A 22792-nucleotide genomic window follows, 5' to 3' on the forward strand; every position below is an offset into this window, starting at 1 on the left:
TTGCAGCATTCTGTGCTCTGAGCAATGTCAATCCATACTTCTTTTATTTGGGCGATTCACTTTCTCTTTGAGTCTGTGGAAGAACACCAGCAGAGGGAAGGATACTTAGTAGAGTGGCGGTATATAAATAGCTCTGCCGAGAGCATTACAAAAGCTCTGTTGTGCTATCACACAGCAGAGCCAATAATGTACAATATGAAAAATCCCTGCCAAGTGCACAGAGAATACAGACAATGTTTGCCATTTCTCTGATCGGCTGTTTGTTATGTGTTGCAAGAGTTTATAGCTATAGAGTCAGAAAAGTCTACCACACCCCAAAGTCTTTCTATTAGAACAATAATAACAACAACATAAACCATAAACACACACACACACCCTTAAAGATATCAGAACAGCATCATCAATAACAAAAAAACAGTGGGTGGGAGCGGAATTGAAACACAAACGTTTCTATAGAAATAGAAATAGAATTTTCACAAAGTACCAAAGCCTTGTATAACCACTTCCTTGAAGATGTCTTCCATTTTCTGAAACCACATCAATCCACCTATTTGTAGAAGAGTTAGAATATCAAGACATCTAAGGAAAAATCATACCTTGAAAAATCACATATGAGGCAAGTACTTTTAAAATACTAAAAACTCTCCTCCATGAAAAGTTAAAATTTTATTTTCGGAAGATGGACTCCAAAATCAGTATCAGTGATTTTTGTTTTCAAAATATGATTCAGACACATAGCAAGAAAATAAGACACTTGAAAGCGACCACTTAAGATTCTCTTTGACTTTATCTCCTATATTTGAAGATGTCATTGTATCTATGTGAATGGCAAATAAATACACGTTCTGGGCATTTTTTATTTTAGCTACTTTCAACAAGCATTTGAAATCTTTTATGAGAAAATTTTCCATGAAAATTATATATTTTTATTATAAGAGCCTAAAATAACATTTCAATAAGATCTTTTCAAGTTTCTCGTCTTCTCACCCAAATCTCTCCTTTGTTTCCTTTCCTGTGACTCTCCCCTCATTTATTTCACCTCTAGACCTCTGATCCCCTCTCTCCTCTTCAGCTTTTGTCTTTCTTTTTTCCAGTCACATCTAAAATCATCTACAATTCCTCTTTTGTTTTTATCTTTATTTTATATATTGCTACTTCTGTATTTCCCTCTTCTTTCTTGATTTCTGGCTCCACCCTTTTCTTTCTCTATTTTCTCTGTCTCTCCTGTCTCGGTTTTACACTATTTACTTCCCCCTCACCAAAAGCATGAGGCTGCAGTAGAAATTTTTTGAAATGATACCTTATAAATGTTTTCGGGTTGTAGAGAACAGATTCCATTGTATGAAAATTTCCATTAGCGGAATCCAATCATACTTTATAGCCGAGTTCAAAATTCACCTCCACTGTGCAACCTTCTGTCTTTCCTTGGAAAAAAAATGTTTGCTTTCCTATCTGCCCCAAAAGAACCGTACATACAGTGTTATTGGAGAACTTGTCATGTTATATTATAGAAAATGGTTTACATATTCATTTGGCCTAGTCAAGTGTGAACTACATGATTGGAAGATATATGGCTTACATGTCTCCTTATTCCCTGTATCCAAAATCATATCTTCAATTCAGCAGGTCCTTAATAAACAAAAGTTGAAGGAACACATATACACAAGTTGTTCTAAGTTTAGAGCCTTGCTTTTCATTTATTGGGAAGTCACTTAACCTATACAAACTCAGATTACTAATTTATAAATTATAAATAATTACTTCCTGGGGTGATAAAATAATTCATTTAAAGTACTTAGCACAATATCTGGCATATAGTAAGTGCTCAATTTGTGTTAGCTATTTGCTCCTTGGAAGGTGGACCTCTCCTGATATCAATAGTTTGGATATACTTATAATTTCTCTTAAAATAAAACTGTTAGAATTCTCTCAAATACTTTTTTTAATGATCAACATCATCCTGCAAATGTTCTGTTGGATGTCTCATTAAATGATACATGGATTCCCTAAAGGTGAAGATGAGGACTTGCAACTTTTCTGTAATGGGCATCACTAGGGAGCTGGAACTCCAGATGGTTCACGGCAGAGCCAGCTGTCCAGGGAGCATTGCTTGACAAGAGCTATGGTCCACAGAGAACAGTGAAAAGTTAAAGGGCCCATCTGAAAGTCTGGCTCAGTGGCCTAGGGTAAGACTACGTGCACATCAAATATGAGATCCATCATTTGATCCATTCATGAGTTGTGCATTATTAGTCCATTCAGTGTATTGTATGATTGTAAATTCTACTACAATAGAGAAGAAACTAGCTAACACTTGCTTTGTATATAATCATCCTTTTCTGGAGAAACCTTATTTTCTTTTTCATACCTTTAAGGAAAAAAAAAGTGACAACATAAATTATACCAAGAACAAGATATAGATTCTTGGTATTGTGTCTGAAATAAATATATCTATGCAAACGATTTTTTTGCACATTGCTCCTGATAGCCTATTGTTTGCACTATGGGTGGAATCCAAGAAAACTTCATAAATCTTGTTTCTTTCTGGTAATTGGGAAATTTTACTTTCATTTTTTGCCTCACATGTCCAACTGCCTTTTCAAAAATGTCCCTAAATCTTCATATTTCTGAAATGGCCAAAAGAAAAGAATCTAGGTTGTTTCCTTTCCCCAGATGCCTTAAATATATGGACCTTGGTTTAGATGTTACCCAAATCTATTCTTTTCCACTCACCTTGTCTATTTCTCTGCTCTGTATCATTATGCCTTTGTCCTGAAAGATATCACTTTGCACGTATATCAATCAAAGCTCATCCTGACTTGTTTTGTAAAATAATTTTCCTAATTCCTCAAGGTCATTTTTATTTTTACTGTGACTTCTCTCAACTAATTAGCCTCTACAATAGCTTTGATGTATATAGTACCCCATACATTTGAAAAAAGTGCTTGGTTCCTTTTCTCTTTCTCTGATGAACGTATATTTCCAGAAATAGCAAGCATTACCTTCCCTTCCTTCTAGGGCCCTACAAGATTTTCTACTGGCCTTGCCTTCTCCTTATCTAGCCCAGAATCCTCGGTCAATGACTTAAGTCTCTCTCTTGCCAGCATCTCAAGTCCTTTGGACTCATACTTCCTCTGTCCATGTCCTGAAAACATTTAGCCCTGGATAAGCCCAGTCGTCCACTCTGTTCATTTCTACCTACTAAGCAGTGGAAGAGAAAAATCACAAAATCACGACATTTGGTGCTTTTACAAATATATAGCTTCTGATTTTAACAATGCCTTCTAGGTTGATGTGTAATTTTTAATGCTTTTTACTAGCACACTTTTCCATTTCTAGAGCATCTGTTCCAAAAATTCCATTGTTCCTTTTAAACTAGTATTAAATGTTTACCTACTGACTCCCAGTATATATTTGCCTCTTATTTTGTAGAGAAAATCAAGATCGTCTGGAATTTATTTCAACTTCCTGCCTCTTACCTTTTTTAAAAAACTATTCACTCCTCAAACATCATAACCTTGTCCCATGCTGCTTTCAGGAAAGAAACAGCCCTATTCCTATTCAAGAATAGACCTTGACCTCTTCTCAAGATCAATAGTGCTATTCAATGATCCAGTTTTTACTGATCAACATCATAATAGAAAAGAAACAGGGAGTTTTGCACAAAGTGTTTAATATCAAGGACCAACTTTATTCTGAAAGATACACTTCTACCTTTATTGGTGTTAAGTATCTTGTAAATTCAAAGGAATATTTCATGCAATTGATTTCTTGAATGGTTTTCCTCTCAACTGGATTCTTTCACTCATCTTCCATTGAAAAAGAAAGAGAAAGGAGAAAAGTAAAATTTTAAAAAATATTTCTTGCTTGCCCACTATGTCACACCTTTTTCTTTTTCATTTCTTGTTCCTTTTAGAATCAAGCTTCTAAAGGAATAATATATATCCACTGTTCAAATTCCACAATTCCAAGTCACTTCTTAACCACTCACATTTGACTCTTCTTCACTAAAATTGCCTTTGTTAAGATCAGTAATCACCTCCTAACCCCCAAAGCCAAGGGTCACTTTTAAGCGCTCATTTTCCTTGATCCCAGAGATGCTTTTGACACTGTTGACCATTCCCATTTCTTTGAAGGTTTTTTCTCTCTTTGATAATGCAACATTCTTTTGTTTCTCTACTTACTTTCTGACCACACTATTTGTCCTCCTTTTGGAAATCTGCCACATCTGCAAGGCTCTAAAATTTTTATCTACCTCCAGTGCCCCCTGCTTAGTTCATTCTAATCTCACATTACTCACTCTCGGTGTAATCTCATTCTAATTCCTGACAACATCAAGTGATCTCTGTCTCTTGACAGATCTCTTTACAGAGCTATGACTCTCTGTTATAACTTGCCATAATGCATTTTTATCCATATTTCCTGTTAACCTCCAGTTAAATGTTCTCAAGTTACACATCCTCTTTTACTCTTACATGTTTTCTCCCTCCATATGTTTTATCAAAAAGGTGCTATCCTCCAACTAGTTGTCCAAGTCAGAAACTTCTTCTGAGGCAGCCTTGATGGCCTAGTGGTTAAAGTTCGATGTGCTCCACTTTGGCAGCCTGGGTTCAGTTCCCAGCACAGAGCCACACTGCTTGTCTGTCAGTAGCGATGCTGTGGTGGCGGCTCACATAGAAGAAATAGAAAGACCTACAACTAGAATATACAACTATGTACTGGGGCTGTGGGCAGGAAAAAAGAAACCTGCTTCTCTTTCCCTTTCATTCTCCAGGCAGTCAGTAACCTAAAGCAACTTGCAAATTCCTCCTGTCTTCTCAATCTGACTCATACCACCTTAATCAGTTTCCTCTTGCCTTGATTAGAGCGATATCATTCTGACTCCAATCTCTTTCAAAATGCACTTAGAATGGGTTTTCTAAGACAGCTATGGTTTCTACAATCTACAGGATGAAGTCCATCCCCTTACCCATGCTTTTCAAAGTCCCTTACCACTCCTGTCATTTTTCTCAGCACTCTTCTGCATCTCTCTAATCTTGCTTTACTAGACATCATAGTGTACCTATCACGGCTTCTGCTGGGCACATGCTTCCCTCTTCCTGAAATGTCCTTCTTTTTCTTCCAAATTCTCAAACAACATTCAAGATACAGCTGAAAGTTGTCTCTGAGGCAACTACTTTGCTGTCTCTTAGCTTGCTTGCTAAAGGATTGCTTGTTTGCCTTTGGTCAGTACAAGGTAATAAGCTTCTCGGCTAGAAGGAGTTTGCCTTTTTCATCTGGTCTGGAGCCTGGTTTGTAGCAGCCACTTAATAGATGTGCACTGATAAACGGCATTCTCTTCTCTCAGCATTGAACTTAACTTCTCTCTTTGGTTTAAATAGACTATTAAAATCTCCAGCTCACCCCTACAAGTTTCATAATTCTTTTAGTCAATCACATTATACCTAGTTTGCTAATGGCAATATTAAGTTTTTTCATTTAAAAACAATCATGAGGCTTAGCTCACAAAATCTGTGGGCATAAGCTGAAGCTTATTAGTGCAAAAATAAATTAACAATGAAAGTAGAGGTATATCTTGGGCCAGATCTATTGAAAATGTATGACACTATTTAGAAGAGCTAATTTATAAGCTGATATTAGAAACATACTAAATGTTCATATCATTAATAATATGTAGAAAATTGGTAACTGACTTGCAAACTTAACTGGAAATATTTTTGAAATTAAGGGCTTCTGATGTCAAAGGAAGAACTTAATAAGACTAAATTGTTTTTCTCATAGTCTGTCCTCCTATTAAAAGTGTGAATGGCAATGAAAATCCAATTAATTCAAAAATACTCTTTTTATCCTTAAATTTTAGAACTATAATCATATTTTGGCTCACAGATATAAATCTATTTTCTAATGGAAGTTTCAAGGAAAAAGGGTATAATAGGTGACTTTTAGCTTGGCATTCTTATGAGTCCTTATTTCAGTGTCTTTCTCCACTCTTACAAAGCCCACATCCCACCTACCACTCTCTCTCTCCTCCCCCTCTAGGCAGTGAGACCAAATTTCTGAACTTACTAGCATGATAGAGTAATAAAGGATTGAGGTTACACTCCTTCATTATAACTTATATTTGAACATGAGACTCTAAAAGACTAAAGAACCTTCAGGATCCAAAGGAATTATACTCAAATGTATATTTTAGACTCTGACTAGCAATTGGTGAAAATGTTTTTGTTTGGGAGAATGGGGTGAGAAGATGATATTTAATGTTGCCTAAATTATAACAATTACTCATAAGACCAGATGTAGTGTTAATTTCCTGAAAAACATATCAGACCTGGTTTGAAAACAGGCCTTTAAGTTGCTTTTTTTGTTTTTGAAGAAGATCAGCCCTGAGATAACTACTGCCAATCCTCCTCTTTTTGCTGAGGAAGACTGGCCCTGAGCTAACATCCATGCCCATCTTCCTCTACTTTATACGTGGGACGCCTACAACAGCATGGCGTTTGCCAAGCAGTGCCATGTCCCCACCCGGGATCCAAATCAGGGAACCCCAGGTTGCCGAGAAGTGTTGTGCCACTGGGCCGGCCCCTAAGTTGCTTTTTAAAAGTTAATTTTATTTTTTTCAACATTGAGGAAATTAGGATTAAATGATATACTGGTGAGCACAGAAAATATCATTCAGCAACCAAAAAACAAACACGATTCCTAAGATGATAAGTGGGGGCTTAGGCAACATTTCATGGGAGCTTTAAAGAAGATTTCAAAAGAAAAGAGAAAAAGAAAAGTTCTTAAGGATATTTTGTCTACAAGAAATGTTGATTGGTGCTTACCTCAACACACACTTGGAGGGAGGTGTAGGGACCGCAGGAGCACGAATAGTTTTTTTTAGCACTTTTATACAAGTTATTTAAAGTCATAAACCACATTTACTCATTGCTTTCTCAACTCACAAGGAAAAAAAAACGCAAAGATGGATAACATTTAAAGTAAGATAAATGATAAAGGGGCAGTATCTTGAATCTATCATTGACTGTTGCCTATACTTGTAAACCAGTTTTGGAGTGGGAGTATAATTATTAGAGGATTTTTATGTTTCTCTTCCTTGAGCTGAGGATCAATAGCATGTGAGCTAAAGGGAGAATTTTCCCTGAGTTAGAGAGTTTTAGTAAATATCAACCTACTAAACCCTGGTGGAAATTTGGATTGCTATTTACAAATGTAGAAAGTAAAAAGAAAAAAAGAATGCTATTCTTCAAAAGTCTATTTGAAAGTTGGACACGATAATAAATTGCAGGTTGATTTAAAATTATTTAAATGACAAATATATCTTTAAACTCTGGTCTCACAAAGTGGTTTTTAAGGTATATCTGTATCCTATTAATCATTGTAACCCCAATCTCCAGCAAAATGTCTAGCATGTAGTCATGCTCAATAAATATTTTCTAAATAAATGGTGAAATCCATAAGTTTCATTGATTTTGCTGCTAATAATAATGCTTATTGAGTGCTTACTATGTACCAGGCATTGGAACTAGCATGTGGAACAAGGGTTTTCTGTGCTATATCTTTTTTAATCCTCATGGCAACACTATGAAGTAAGCGGAATTGTGATCCTCAGCTGAAATATAAGGTAAATGAGGTATTCAGAGATGAAGTAATTTCTCCAACTAGTGAATGATGGAGTCACACACAAGCAGACAGGCTTCAGAACCCCTGCACTTAATCACTAAGCCATATCTCTTCTGCATCTTCTGCTGTCTCTTTTGGCACTCTCATTCATTTAACAAACATTTATTGAGTGCCTTTTAAGTGCTAAGTGCTGTTATAAGCACCGAGGTTAAAAGAATGAAGCAAACACCAAGTATTCATGCTCTAGTTAACCTTATTATATTGGGAAGAGGGACAGGGAAGGGGGGAAAATTAAACAAACATGAGGAAAAAATGAAATTAAAGCAGAAGAAAGGGGCCCAAGTGTAACAGTACAGTTGTTATTTTAGATAAGGAGTCAAATAAAGTCATTCAGTTAAGGTGATATTTGACCAGAAACATGAAGAAAGGAGGAAGCAAGTAATGCAAATATGTGAAGGGAACCTGTCCGAGTCAGGGTAAGCACTCGTGGCAGTGGGCATCTGGCATCTTCAGAGAACACTGAGGTGACCAGAGTGGCCAGAAGAGATGAGAAAGGGGGAGAGAGAAGACAAAGAGAACAAAGTTGTACTGGGAGGAGCCAGAGAGCCTTCTAGGCCATGATATAAAGAATCGGATTTTATTCTGAATTGTTTAGGGAGCCATTTGAGGGCTTTGAGAAGTGTAACGATTCACTAAAGAATAAACAAAGAGACCTACTTCTTTTTATTGTATAGACAATAGACTGCCCATGATAGATTATACAGAAATACGAAAAATACATGTTCAGAAATGTTACAAAATTAAATGTTTTGTTCCTGTAACTCAGTGCCTCTTAGGCTTAATCTGTTGAGCTGAGAAAATCTAACCAAAAAGGAGAAAAGTTCTGAATTAGACAAGATCACTCCCAGGGCCATTGGCATTTATTTACATGTGGTCCTCTTTTTCAGGCTACATACACTCCCTGGACCATTTCTTTTCTCATTATCTCATTTATCGGCTATATATTGGTAACTTACAGACCAATAATTCCAACCCAGACTGCTCTCTTCAGCTTCATATCCACATATCAAAACATCCTTCTGTCACTCTTCTTGAATATCCCCCTCAAAAGCATTTTGAACTTCATGTGTCTAAAACTAAACTCTTCACCTTCTCCTATAAACTCTATTCCCTCTTAAATTCCTTGTATTGGTAAATTATATCACCATCCACTTATCCAAAGACATAGACCTGAGTCTGCTTATTCTTTCATTCAAGACTACTATGTATCAGAAATGATACTGAGACCAGGGGATGCAGGTATGAACAAAACAAGAACGGATTTCAACACATGAATCTTTGAGGCTAGTGGAGCATGTGGTCAAGAAACAAACAGTCACACAAATGACTAGATATACAAAAAAAGCACGAGGTACTGAAAGGTTATGTTATTTGGGCTGAGAAATTGGAAAAGATCTCCCAGAGTAATTTCCATTGAATCTGAATCATGGAGTCTTAAATAGGTGTTAAAATCAATGAAGATTGGATAAGGTTGGAGGAAAGAGAGAGACAGGTTACAGAGGGTAGGGAAGAGAATATATTTTAGATTTTAGGCAGAAGGAGCCATTCAAACAAATGTCCTAGGAAGATAGCAGATAATAAAAAGAGAAGAGAGTTCAGGATGGAGGTCTGAAAAACATCAGTTACTAGAGATTGTTTAAAAAAAAAAAGTAGAAAAGCAGCAGTCAGAGACTGAAAAAGAAAGCCAGAGCAGAGAAAAATCAGGAGAACGTGATGATACTGAAAAAAGGAGTTGCTAAATGAAACTGAGAAATCAAAAATCAAGTAACACAAAGACTGAAAATTGTCCATTGGATTTGTTAACATGGAGATCAGTAAAGATCTCAACAAGAGCAACTTTATGGGCACAAGGGCAGAAACAACCAGAATTGAACAGTTTTTGAGAGTGACTAGAACTCTCAGGAATCTATACAATAAAGATAAAAAACTAAATAGAAAATCTCAAACATCTTGAAGAGGCAATACGTTTAGTAAGAAACTTGATTGGCCAAGAAAACATAGGAAAAGATGCTCAACCTTCTTAGTAATCAAGGAAATTCAAGAAGTTATTTTTTCACACACCAGCACATCAGATTAACAAAAAATATCCCTTTTTGACAACATCAAGTATTGATAATACTTGATGAATATACAATAATATGAAACTGCCAGAATATTTACACACTGGTTACGGTGCAGACCTTGGAAATAATTTGCCTTTAAATAGAAAAGTCGAAGATACCCATGTTCTGTGACCCAAAAATGCCCCAGAGGAATTTGTGCACATGTACACTATGTGTACACACACTAGAATGTACATATGCACAGTATTATTTTTAATAGAACAAAACCTATAAATAAATGTCTACCAAAAATCAAATAGATAAATATATTGTGGTATAACAATATGTCAGAGTATATGTATTTGTAAAAATAGATAAAATGTAGCTACACATAGCAACATAGATGAATTTCAAAAATATAGTTGAGTGAAGTTGATATCACAGAAGAATACTGCAGTATGATTCAATGTGTAAAATGTTATCAAGCAGGCAAAACTGAACAATAGTGTGTAGTAAATCAATAAAGAAAAACATGGAAAAGAAACAAAAAATTCAACACAGTACCGACCTTATGGCATTGTATATGATATAGCACAAGGGGGATATGAAAGACATTAGAAATTTTAAGTTGCTGGTAATGTTCTATTTATGACAGCTAATTAATACATGGGTATTCATTTTATTGTCACTTGCTTCTTTGAATGTATGGTATATTTTTTGACTATTTTTTTTAAAGAATGACTGATAAGGTAAGAAGGGACTAGAGAAAGTGTACACTGTCCTTTGAAGAATCTTATGAAAGGAGAAAGAGTGATAAGAAGAGGATGTGAGGTCTAAGTCAATTTTTATAAGATGCCTTGTAATATAACTGAATAGGGTCTAGGAGTGACGCCATGATTACAGATCCAGGAAGATAGCATACACTCTGAAACAGGTGAAAGGAGAACATAAGTCAAGAGAAATTTGCATGGCTTCCCTTTTCTTATTTATTAATTGAGGACATAACTTTATTTCAAATAGATGTATGTGATAAAGGACCTAAGAACATATATCTCAACCTTTTTTGGAAGGAAAGTATAGACTAAACTCAACTGCTTAAGCCCTTTATGACTTATTTCTGCATGTCTCCTTTTAAAAACTTCCTATTACAGAACATTTTCATTGGATACAAGAGTAGACAGAACAAGTATAATAAACCCCTATGCATCAACTGTCCAGATTTAAACATTGTCAACACATGGCAATTTTATTTCATTTGTACCTCTGCTCATTTCTCCCACTTAATGTTATTTTCGAGCAAATCCTGGACATCACATCATTGAATTTGTAAACATTTTATATGCATTTTTTAAAAATGACCCTTAAAAAATCTTATCCACAACGCTACCACAATGTAATACATTAACAATAATCCTCAATATTATCAAATAGCCATAGCTGACTTCTTTTCAACACACATTCCAAAAAACTCACACTTTCCACCTCACCAGTGCTTACCTCTGATCAGTATTTAAATACAATTTAAAATAGATCTGCTGCATCCTTGACTTGCATGAGACAACATCAACTTCTAGTCAGCAAACCTATAGAGGTTCCCAAATATATACCACTTTCTCCAACTTGACTTTTTTTTAAAGGGAAGGATGTGTTCTTCTAGTTTTCCTGCTTGTGTTCTGAGTCACAAGTTATTCAAGTTAGTTTATATCCCAAGTAACTGGTAGTTCTGGACCCACTTATCAATCAGAATTTTACCACAATAATTAGAGTAATGTTTCATAGGAAGAGTTAAAAGAAAGTTGTAAGGAAAATGGAGATTAAAAAATATTCAAGTCTTTATAAAAAATTCATAGCGGAGATGAAATTTTGAGTTTTCATTGTGTACTTGGTGCAGAAAAAGAACTCAGTACATGCACAGAGAAGCATGTCAAAATGGTTCAGTTTGTTCCCAGGGCTCTGACACCAGCTGACTTAGATTAAATAGCAGTGAGCTGGAAAAGCATTCTGGGTATTGGTATGCAAATGAATTCACCAAGCATTTCTTCCTATGGCTTTGGAATTCCCACAGCCACACTACAATGAAACGTATATTTTAAAGTTGCATTTTAAGTAAGTAAATACAAGGCTAAAACTGTCCTTTCCACGGGCCAGATATAATCTTAATGGAGCTAAAAAATTTTTCTCTAAGAACAAAAATAATTTTTTAAGATAAATATGGTTTTTAAAGTGTTTTCAAAGATACATGGGAACATATACACATGGTACAATCTTTGATCCATAATTTCAGCCTCAACACACTGTAATGGCTTTCTCTGAGTCATAATAAGCATGCGTACAAAGCCACTAAAGATCAATGATTATTTGGATAGTAAGAAAACATTCTTTCTATAGCCTCTAGAGCATCAGTGTGGCTTTTAAAATAAATACTGTCTTAATCATTTAATATTACAAGGAACTAATAGCACTCTGAAGCAATAACTAATTTGAAAAAAAGGGGGAGGAAAAAATCATTCTCTCTCTAGTACAGAAATTCACATAGAGAATTTTAAAATATATTTATACTTGACACCCTGACTGTCAATTCTGTTTACACTAAAAAGAATGAATTATAATAAAGGCATCTCTGGCTCAGAGAAAATATTACAGCGGCAATGCTTTAGTAACGTGACACAGTGTCTTGATTTTTCTTAATGTTTAACTCCACCCCCTTCCCATTCTGCCCCCTGCCTTAAATAAAGTAGTCTTTAATTCTAAAATTATCAACTGAAATGCAAAGTGCATAATGCAAGCCATCCGTTTTCTGTGTAAGCCAAGATCACTTTGCAGCATACCCCTGCAGGGGACCTAACAGGGAATTTCCAAAACATTAATGTATTCAGAAGAAATGTCAAAATAAAGAAAGCCTGTAAACATTGTCTGTGGGAAGCTTTTTTGTGCCCTTCCAGAATGCAAAACGAACTCTCATTTTCCCACAGAAGTAGGATCTGTTTCTGCCATCTAGTGACAATAAGGCCAATGGGTGCTTGGAAAAGAAAAACATTTTCTAAATTGGCTCAACGAATCAATCCACAGCAACCAGAATTTTACACACACACGCAGGCATGTACTCACATACACATAAATTTTTTAGAAAGCAGTCTTTAACAGGGTACCCAGAGTGTAAGTGGTGTCCACATGTTCTTGACTAATCTCTGAAATAAGAGGAAAAAAAAAAAAGATACTAGTACCTATACGTGCAGAATGCTTTTAAAGTGTGAAATCACTTTCACATGTGTTATCTTCACAAGCGTCCAAGAGGCATTTCCAGCACTGGTTGGAAGCCTGGGCTCTGGAGACAGACTATCTGAAGGCCAAGCTTACCTGCTCCCATATTTGAATCTTGTTAATGACCAACGCAAGTGCAGAATCAGCTCTCCTGGTTACTAGACTTTTGATCACTGACTGTCTCTCGCATCCTCCTATACATTCAGTTAGGTTACATGGCTGCATTATGGTGAAAGCAGAAAAGTGAAAGATCACCTTTATTTCAAATGTTTGATTAGGGAACTTCACATAATATTATATTATTCACAGGAATATTAATGTCTAGAGGCAAATATAGAACTATCTGGTGGTAGAGACACCCGTGGTCAAGGAAGGTGAGGCAGGAGGGGAATGATCTGAACAACAACTTACTGTCTTTCAGGGATTTTAGGTTCTCAGCTGCTGCTTGGAACTTGGGTTTGAAGGCTTATGGAGAAAGGAAATAAAAGCAGTAATTACCTGCTTATTTTTCTACAGTATTGTTCATTTCTCTCCTCACTTCTACCTAGTGAATAAAATAAAACCTCTCTATTTAGTTCAAACTGTTATTTTCCACATAAGACAGGATGGGAAAATACAGAGAAGGGAAAGATGGGCTTTTCCAGGAATATGTGAGTTCTATCCACAAACACTGGAGAGAAGGTGAATATGGCGGCATAGATGCAGGCTGGTGGAGGTGGAAGGCTCCTCTCTTTAATCTCTCCACTTTTCATATTTACATATCCCTGCTTCCAAGACCACATTTCCTGATTTTTATCCTACATCTCTGGCTGCTTATTTTCATATTCTGTACTGATTTTCTCTTATGTCTCCAACCCTTGCATGTTGGAACCCCAAGAATTCATTCTTAGGACTTATTCTGTTTCCTATCTTTTCTCCCACCTACAATGATCTTACTCAGCTTCATGGCTTTAAATACTATCTGTACCTAACTAACTCACAGATTTGTATCTACAGCCTCAATAATTTCTCTGAACTCTAGATTTGTATAGCCAACTACTCCACTGAGGTACCCATCTGAAAATATAACTGGTGTCCCCACATTAATATATCCAAAATGGAGCTCCTTGAGCTTCCTTCTGAAATTGGTACCCTCAATCCACCTTCTTAAATAGCAACTCCATCCCTCCAGTTGTCCAGACTATTTAGGTTGTTTATGGTGATATGATTTGAGCCTCTGGATGTAGCTGGGCCTGAAGCTACCACTAGGCTTCCTGGTTACAGCAGCCAATAACTTCTTTTCATTTGCCACTAAAAGAGCCTTGACTATTCTATTTCCATATGCTTAACCAACATCTCTTCATCATTTTGATCCCAGACTGGAAGTTTTGTCTTCTGGAAAATCTTCTCCAATCTCATCAGACTGGGTCAGGCACTCTTCTCGTGTGGTGTCAGACAGCATATACTTATATGCTAACAATGTGTTTTAGTCAGATTTGTCTAATTACTTAATTGCAAAATCCAAAGGCAAAAATTACATGTGTGTTTTCATCATAGTCTCTTGTTTGCAAAACATATGTTATGTATTCAATAAATATTTGTTTAATTCTTGAATAATTATGAATCTTATCCCAAATTCAACTTACTAATTTAACCACTTATAAATTTAAATGCCTTAGGACACAAATAACAAAAAATCCAACTCTAATTTCTTAAACAGTATGAAAAGTTATCATCTTACATAGCAAGAAGTCTCTAGCAATACATCTCCAGGATCAGTATAGTCAGAGGTTTAACTGTCATGAAAGGTCTCAGCATCATATTTGTCCTCAAAATGATACCCTCATGATCATAAAGTGACTGCAGTAACTCCAAGCATCACCTCCAAACACGACAACATTTAGAGGAAGAAAGACGCTATCACTTTCTTGAGTCCCTCTTTAAGACTGAGGGAGTGAGGGAGTCTTTGCCAGAAGTGCCTCCTAGACTGTCTCTTGTATCAATGGCCAGAACTGGCCATTCTGAACTCAATCCCTGGCAAGGGAGAATGGAAACACCTTGACTGTCCTGTAGCAATCATTCATTCAGAGTAGATTATTTATCAACCACCATATCACAACTTTATAAATTTGAATTAAACATCTGTCTAAATGTATGATAGTAAAATATCTTTCCAAAATATGTAACTGGAAGTTAAATTACTGAGCACATCCATCCCAACTCTCAGTGATTTTCATGGATTTATTTAAATAAACAGCTCAATTTATTGAGGTGGCAGCTCTCCTATGCCCACTGTTCCACTGTCTGATACGTGAATGAATGATGTACATGAACTGCTCCAATTTCGAGAAAGCATAAGTGCCAGTGTTTTTCTGGCATGTGTCTCACCTATAAAATTTCATGTGTGGGAACTTCGTGCCAGAGTGCATGTGCCAATTCCCCTGCTATTCACTCTGGTCTCTCCTGGTAGTTGCTGTCTAGGAACAGAAGTTGAGAGTTGGGAGATAGGGGAACAATACTTTGCCATCCTTCCAGGCTACACCTGTGAGGTGGGAGATGATGGGAAAGGAGCCCAAACTGGGAGAGGATTATATTTCAATAAATTCAAAATTAAATAGAAAGTTAAATAATACTCAGTCAACATGTATAGATTAGAGCTAGGTGAGAGAAATCTTTAGCTTTTCTCCTATGATGGCATAAATATCATAAACTCAATTAAACATCCAAAAGTCCAAAGAATACATACTGTTTTCCAACATTACCTCAGAACCTCAAAGGGCATAGCTAATCAAATCTGGAGAAATGGAAGCTCCTGTTACCTATAACATCTTCCTTCCCTTTATCTTTTTTTTTTTTTTTTTTAAGATTTCATTTTTTTCCTTTTCCTCCCCAAAGCCCCCCGGGACATAGTTGTATATTCTTAGTTGTGGGTCCTTCTAGTTGTGGCATGTGGGACGCTGCCTCGGCGTGGCCTGATGAGCGGTACCATGTCCCCACCCAGGATTCGAACCGACGAAACACTGGGCCGCCTGCAGCGGAGCGCGCGAACTTAACCATTCAGACACGGGGCTGGCCCCTTCCTTCCCTTTATCTTAATGCTCTCTCTCTGCTTCCTAAAGTCCATTTAGAACATTTTTAAAAGGATCTTTCAAACAGATGGCTAACAGTTTTTGAACACACACGATGTATAAAACACTGGTCATACACATTATCTCATTTAATTCACAAACCATGTTATACGAGCATGCATACTTTCATTTTACTGATAAAAACTGAGACCCAGGGAAGTGGAGTCATTTGTACACTACTACTAAGTAAGTGACCCAGCCAAGATACGAACCTCGATCAGCTTATGGCAAAGCTCTTTGGGTAAGAAATTCAATTTTATAGAATTGAAAAATTCTTTCATCTCATAGATAATTCTAAAATTTGTGCCTCCTACTTAAAGAGCTTAACAAGCCCCGGTGCACAAGATCAAAGCATTATGCAGACAACTGAGATTGGTTCAGTAACTGTTATCAGTCAGGTACAATAGTTTATGCTGTGGTAACAAACAATGACAACAAAAGGTTATTATTTCTTCACTTGAAAAATAATGCACATTTTTTGGCTCACATGTCATTGTCCAGAGTAAGTCTCATGCTCCTGCCTAACTTTAAGGGAATGGGAACATGTAGTCTTCTTCAAGACTTCAAGAAGAAGCAGAGACCCAGAGGTGCTGGTGAGCATTAGTGATGTCTGTGAAGTAACCACTTGGGCATTGGTGCTCTTTTGTTTCTTCAAAGGTAGATCATAGAGGAGAGGAGCAACGTCTCCTAGTGACACGGCACAATGGGAATGTACTTGGGCATCTTTGCACAGCTAGTTCTCCCTTCCTACAACATCTATTGCATTTGTGAGCATTGCATATAAAGTCTGAAATGGCTCTTTCTACAGATATACTTCAAAAGAAGTCTAGTGTCAAAAGTAGAAACCCTTAGAGAAAAATAGAAATGCCTAGCCTAGAGGAAAATAATTCTAATTGTAGTAAAAGAACTTCCTAAATAATAGAGACAAATACACTTATCTTTATTCCTCAATTTTTCTTTAAAAAACTTTATATACTTTAGCATTTCCAAAATTACAAAAGAAACGTGTACTTGCCATTTCATGCTAAATAATACAGAGGCATTAAAATGTTATTAGCTAACACTCTTTCCCCAGGTATCATGCCCTTGAGTTAGACGTTAAAATTTTAGCGTGCATTCTTTGAGATATGACTCTATGCTCATACCAATATAGAGAGTTTTTCTCTTTTAAGAGAAATTGGTTCATACAATGTCCGTTTTTCTACAAATGTCCTTTTACATGGCAAGAGCATTTATTCACATCAGGATGTATTAGTTTAACTCATTTATGTTAATAACTGAAAAATATTCTCTATTATAGTTATACCTTAACTATGAAACAGTTCACCTATTTTTAGATATTCAGATTAATTCCAGGTTTTTACAATTATAAACAAGGATAAAATAAACCCTGTTGCATATGTGTTTTATATATTATCATTTTTAATTTTGTATAATAGATTCCTAAAAGTGAAAAGGCTAAGTCAAAAGATATGTGTACATGTTAAAATTTAATAGGTAGTGGCATATTTTCCAAATGTTTACTGCGATCAGATACATCATTTATTGCCTAGCTAAATCTCCATCTCAGAGGCATAGAGAAAGGATAGATGGGTTTCATCTGCATCCCTGTAAAATTTATGGCACCTGAAGATTTACTTGTAACTTTTGGTTTTACTCACCAAATGTAAATAAAAGTTATCTTAAGAAATGTAAGGAGGAAAAAAAATCGAGCGAACGGCTGATAAGGAGCAATGAAATTTATAAGCATTCTACTTCATAAATTAGAATATATGAGTTCTCCACTGCTTCTTCCTCCCTTGACCAATGAAATAAAGTTCAAAGATCCCTACCTCATGACAAGAGACATTTCCCAAGAAGGAAATTCATGACTTCTTCAGCACTCGGCTGATACACATCCAAACAAAGAATACTGCCGGGGCTCTGTTTTCAGTTCATGTCTCTACATGAATCCTGTCAACTTAGAAGAAAACGAAGAAGTAAAGGATCCTCACCATTTCAATAGTTTAGTTTGGATGATTTGCTTCCAATTGGCCTTTCCTCATGTGACCTAAAAGTAAACAATGATGTTTTAAAGTAAATTCCACATTTATAACTTGCTAAAGCATTGCATCTTCTAAGAAAACATATAATTATCAATATCATTTCATAAGTCAAGTAAACATCAGAATTGTATACCAAAGTGGATAGTGTGCAAAATATCTTGGCAAAAAGCCTAGATCTTGTTAAGAACATTTAATAGTTCAAACCAAAAACCATCACCAGAAGAAAGAAGTGGGGTTTTGTCCCTTTAGTTTTATATATCATTGTCATCGATGGCCAGTTACAACAGTTTGTGAGAGCACTAAAGTAACAAGAGTATGCTGGTAAATTTCACCTTTGTGTGGCCAGTAAGCTCTGCTTTCTTATGTGATCACAAGCTTTGCTCCAACTCTGAACATATCTTATAATGTGCACTGGGCTCTGAAGATGTTTGAGGACTGTGAACAGATGGAATGATTAGAAGTCCACCACCCAAAGTGGAGAAAGGATGTAATGACGATATAAAAATCATGCCTTCCTAACAAAAATGAAGCAGGAATATTGTTTCCAACTGGTGAAGAACAGGACATTAAACGTGATAAAATTCCTGGTTTAAACAGTTTGAAGCTAAAAAGCAACGTTCTAAAGTTTGATGTTTTCTTACATACCCTGATAAGTTAAAATCTAGCCAAACGTATTTCCTTAAACATTATTGTGAAACTGCATATTTATATTCCGTTCCCGGTCTTGGGTAGGGTTTTGCCGAAGCAGAGTCTAACAGGAGGCACATGTGATTTATTAAGAAAGAATTCCCAGGAGAAACTTAAAAGGGAGTCAAGAAAGCAGGGCACAGAAAGGGGAAGCAGTTAAGCAAGGGTGAGATTTCAGGCAAGGTCCTGCAGAGGGTAGCTGCAGACTGATCCTAACAGGGAATTCTAGACTGTAAGATGATCTCAAATTTGTCCTCTCTGCAATTAGGGAAGCTAGGATTTCATGAACCAGTCAATCATTGGTTTGTCTGCTCCTAAGAGTGAGTGGCTCCAGTAACTTGAGGGCAGTCCTCTGAAGAGAATTTCAAGTGCACGCTGTTAGATGCAAACGGACACAGAAGGTGGGAAAACGGTGTACACAGATTGTAAATGAGATCGGCAGGGTTGTGGGTGGAGCGCTGGCAGTGTTTGCTGTAGTCTCAAATTTTATGAGCACCATCCAGAAAATGTCAAAACCAAGCACTACCTGTATCAGTCTGTCTAGATTAGGTTATGCTGTAGTTTTAAACAATCCAAAAATCTCAGTGGCTTAAAATAAGAAAAGTTAATTTTTGCTCACAATACATGTCAATTATAGGCCAGCAGGGGGCTTTGATCATTGAACTGACTCAAGGACCCAGGTTCTGACAGGACAGCCAACAGCTTAAATGTTGCCAGCCACTGTACCAAGGAGTAAGAAAGCTCCAGAAAATCCTGTACTGATAAGGAAATATTTTGGTTCAGAAGTGACACACATTATTCTTGCTTAGAATGGACAGAACTTAGAATGGACACTGGACAGAACTAATTCTATGTTCCCCTCTTCACAACCACAACAGGGCCTGGACGCGATGTACTATCATGTGCCTGAAAGGTGAAAAGCTGGAAATATTTGGCAAATTAATAACCACCACAGTGTTTAACGGATTCAATATCTAAACCAGCACTGTTAAACAAGGCAAGGTTAATCAATATGTAAAATACCCAAACTTGAAATCATAAAGTCAAGAAACACACAGATAGCTCAACAAGACCAAATAATTTCTATATTATAAGTTGAATTAAACTCTGTTAACTTAAATCACAGATTGGAAAATAACAGATCGGAAATAATATTTAAATGTATTATAGAATTTTAGGTAATAAAATTTAAAATGCAAATGTGTGAAAAATAAAAACCCTGTATTAACAGGAATAAAGAGGAGAACAAAGGAACTAAAAGAAAAGGTATATATTTTTCAAGGATAAAACCAAAATTCCCAAAAATCCTGCAGGAAAGAGTGGACCAAGGAGAAGAACAACAGTGGAAAATACTTGACCTTTGGCACAGATGAAAGTTCACCCACATAACCAATGTGATATTATTAAACATATACATACACATATCTCTCAGAAGATGGAAATACAATACTAAAATTATTCCCCAAATGGCATTATTATTTCTTTCTTCAACTCCACGAGAGTGTTCTGTCCAAATAGACAGAACAGTGGAGTAAAGGAAGAGCTCCTAGTCCAGGGTAATTTTCAGAAGATCTTTGACTATGCCTCTTAATCGTCAGGAAGGCCTGCCAATAAATAGACCCTTGAAATAAAATGTTATTTTAAACCAGATTGAGGCAGTTTGGAAATCTGTAACTCAACATTAATTTATATAGTACTGGAGAATCTAAGAACGAATATTGGAGATTGGATTTCCAAGGCAATATCGAAGAAAATGGTATCATGTTGAATAGAGGAATACGTATTATTTTATAGAAGGGTCAAATATGGAGGAGGATAAATTATTTACTAATAAACATAATTATATGATAACAAGATTAGAAAATTTAAGCATATTTAGAAACCAAGTGTTTGTCAATCAATCAATTGATCGTCAGTTAGTTGACAAAACTTATAATCTACTAAATCCGGTAATATAATCCTAAACTGTCAAAATGCCCTTTTAAAGTCAGTGAAATATCAATACAGAGAAAAGAAATATTTAGGGAGGATTATTAAAAATATGCAGGAGCCAGCCTGGTGGCGTAGTGGTTAAGTTCACACACTGGTTTGGTCACGTCGGGTTCGCAGGTTGGGATCCCAGACGCAGACCTCCACACTGCTCATCAACCCACACTGCGACACTGTCCCACATACAAAATAAAGGAAGACTGGCACAGACATTAGCTCAGGGATAATCTTCCTCAAGCAAAAAAGAGGAAGATTGGCAACAGATGTTCGCTCAAGGCCAATCTTCCTCACCAACAACAATAATTAAAAAAAATGCAGTCCATTCATTCTGGAATCTAGACCAATGGATATAAAATTTTCTAGAAAGAAGGTTAATGTAATAGGGGGAAAAACACCTCTCCAAACCGTTTTTGATCCCCATTTAAAATAAAATATACTGAGTCTCATGGGAAAAAATGTAATCTTATAAGCTAGATTATTTACTAAAGTAATGTCAGTCAGAACATTAAGCATGATATTCTGCCATTAAAATTTTTATCATGGCAGTGTTGAGATAATTCACTGATTTCTCATCTCCTACATTGCATAGTGTTTTAGAGGTGAGTCGCTGATTCAACAAATATTTATTAAGCACATTTTATTGGCCAGTGTGTCCCTAGGCATTAATTTATCTTGTTCTGGAAACATCCCATCAAGATTAGCATCATTATCCCTCCTTACAAAGGCAAAGTTATTTGCGTATATTAAAATAGTGAATAAATTTTAGAGCTTGGGACAAGAGTAACATCCACGCAGAGGAACAAGTACTAGGCGCCTATTATGTGCCAGACATTCCACTAGCAGGTCCTGGGGTTATGAAGATGAATAAGAAATTGGTTCTGCCTTCCCCAACCTGGGCCTCTCTTACTCCTGGCTGTAGGACTTCCTTGCTAAAGCTGGTGAGGGGATGGGGAACCTTGGACCTGGAAGCAACAATGCCATCAGTTTCCAGAAGGATAAGGGGAATGTAAGCTGAACTGAAGTTGTATTATAAAGTGGCTTAAGTCGAAGCTTTGGAACCGTTTACAGACCTGATGTTGCTCCAAACTTCTATAGATATTCTGAAATCTCACCTTGTACCAGCTGGACCCTAAAGGGTAGCATGACTGGATCACATAGTATAGCCGCCCCTCTCCCATCAAAATGCTTTTTATTGCATCATACCATGGCAAGATGGCATCTCCCAATATTCAGGACATTACACAAAACAGACCTACGAAACTCCTTACTCCATGATAAATATGTTTTCAATTTTTTCTTCTTGCAATATACAAATACATAAAAATTTGTTTCCCGATGTTGGTTTCATGAATAGTTAACATGCTCCTTTAAAGCAATTCACTTCCTTTTACCTTAGAGATGGTGACCACATTCCCTCTTCTGATTGGCTTCTAGAAAGCTTAGAGTCTGATATCTGATCTACCTCTAGCAAGTGAGTAAAACTTCAGGGCAAATGTTTTATGTACCAACCTCATTCCTGGCTTGAGTCTACTTGTTTATTCTTATTTTCCCTTTCCCTTGGCTTTTTTACACATTTAAAATTCATTTCATCTCGCATGCATGTTCATAAGTTCTGATAAATTATTTTTGTTACAATTCAGAGGACTGGTAAATAAATAAGTGAAAACTAAACACCCTGGAATCTATTTTCAAGAGAACGTATTTCAGAGCTCATAGAACTTGTTTGTTGAGAAGGTGGGAAACAGCAGTAGCAACACAATCTTTCGATAAGCTCTTGGAAATAAAGAAGATAATTTTGAGCAGTATTATTGGTGAAATAATAAAGTTGTAAGTCAGAGTTACAGACATAGAAATTACAGGTATAGGCTGAAAAACAGCACAGTTAGAGTCATCGGTTCAGAGAGACACAAGCTGAGCTGCTGGTAGAACCAGTTCTCAGCCTCCCTTGCTGCCATGCTGAGGAACATGACTGTTAGTA

General features: G+C 36.3%; 1 long non-coding RNA gene across 2 annotated transcripts in view; it reads left to right on the forward strand.

Annotated features, from left to right (window-relative positions):
- Positions 1-460: 460 nt before the first annotated feature.
- LOC103550097 (uncharacterized) overlaps positions 461-22792 on the forward strand; it is a 33788-nt gene continuing 11456 nt past the window's right edge. The window contains exon 1 of one of the 2 annotated variants that reach the window (XR_544686.2): positions 461-616. This is a non-coding gene — a long non-coding RNA (uncharacterized lncRNA). The remainder of the gene's footprint in view (positions 617-22792) is intronic. The other variant, XR_544685.2, reaches the window with a different exon arrangement.

This window comes from Equus przewalskii, chromosome 13 (genome assembly GCF_037783145.1).
Source record: "Equus przewalskii isolate Varuska chromosome 13, EquPr2, whole genome shotgun sequence".
NCBI lineage: Eukaryota > Metazoa > Chordata > Mammalia > Perissodactyla > Equidae > Equus > Equus przewalskii.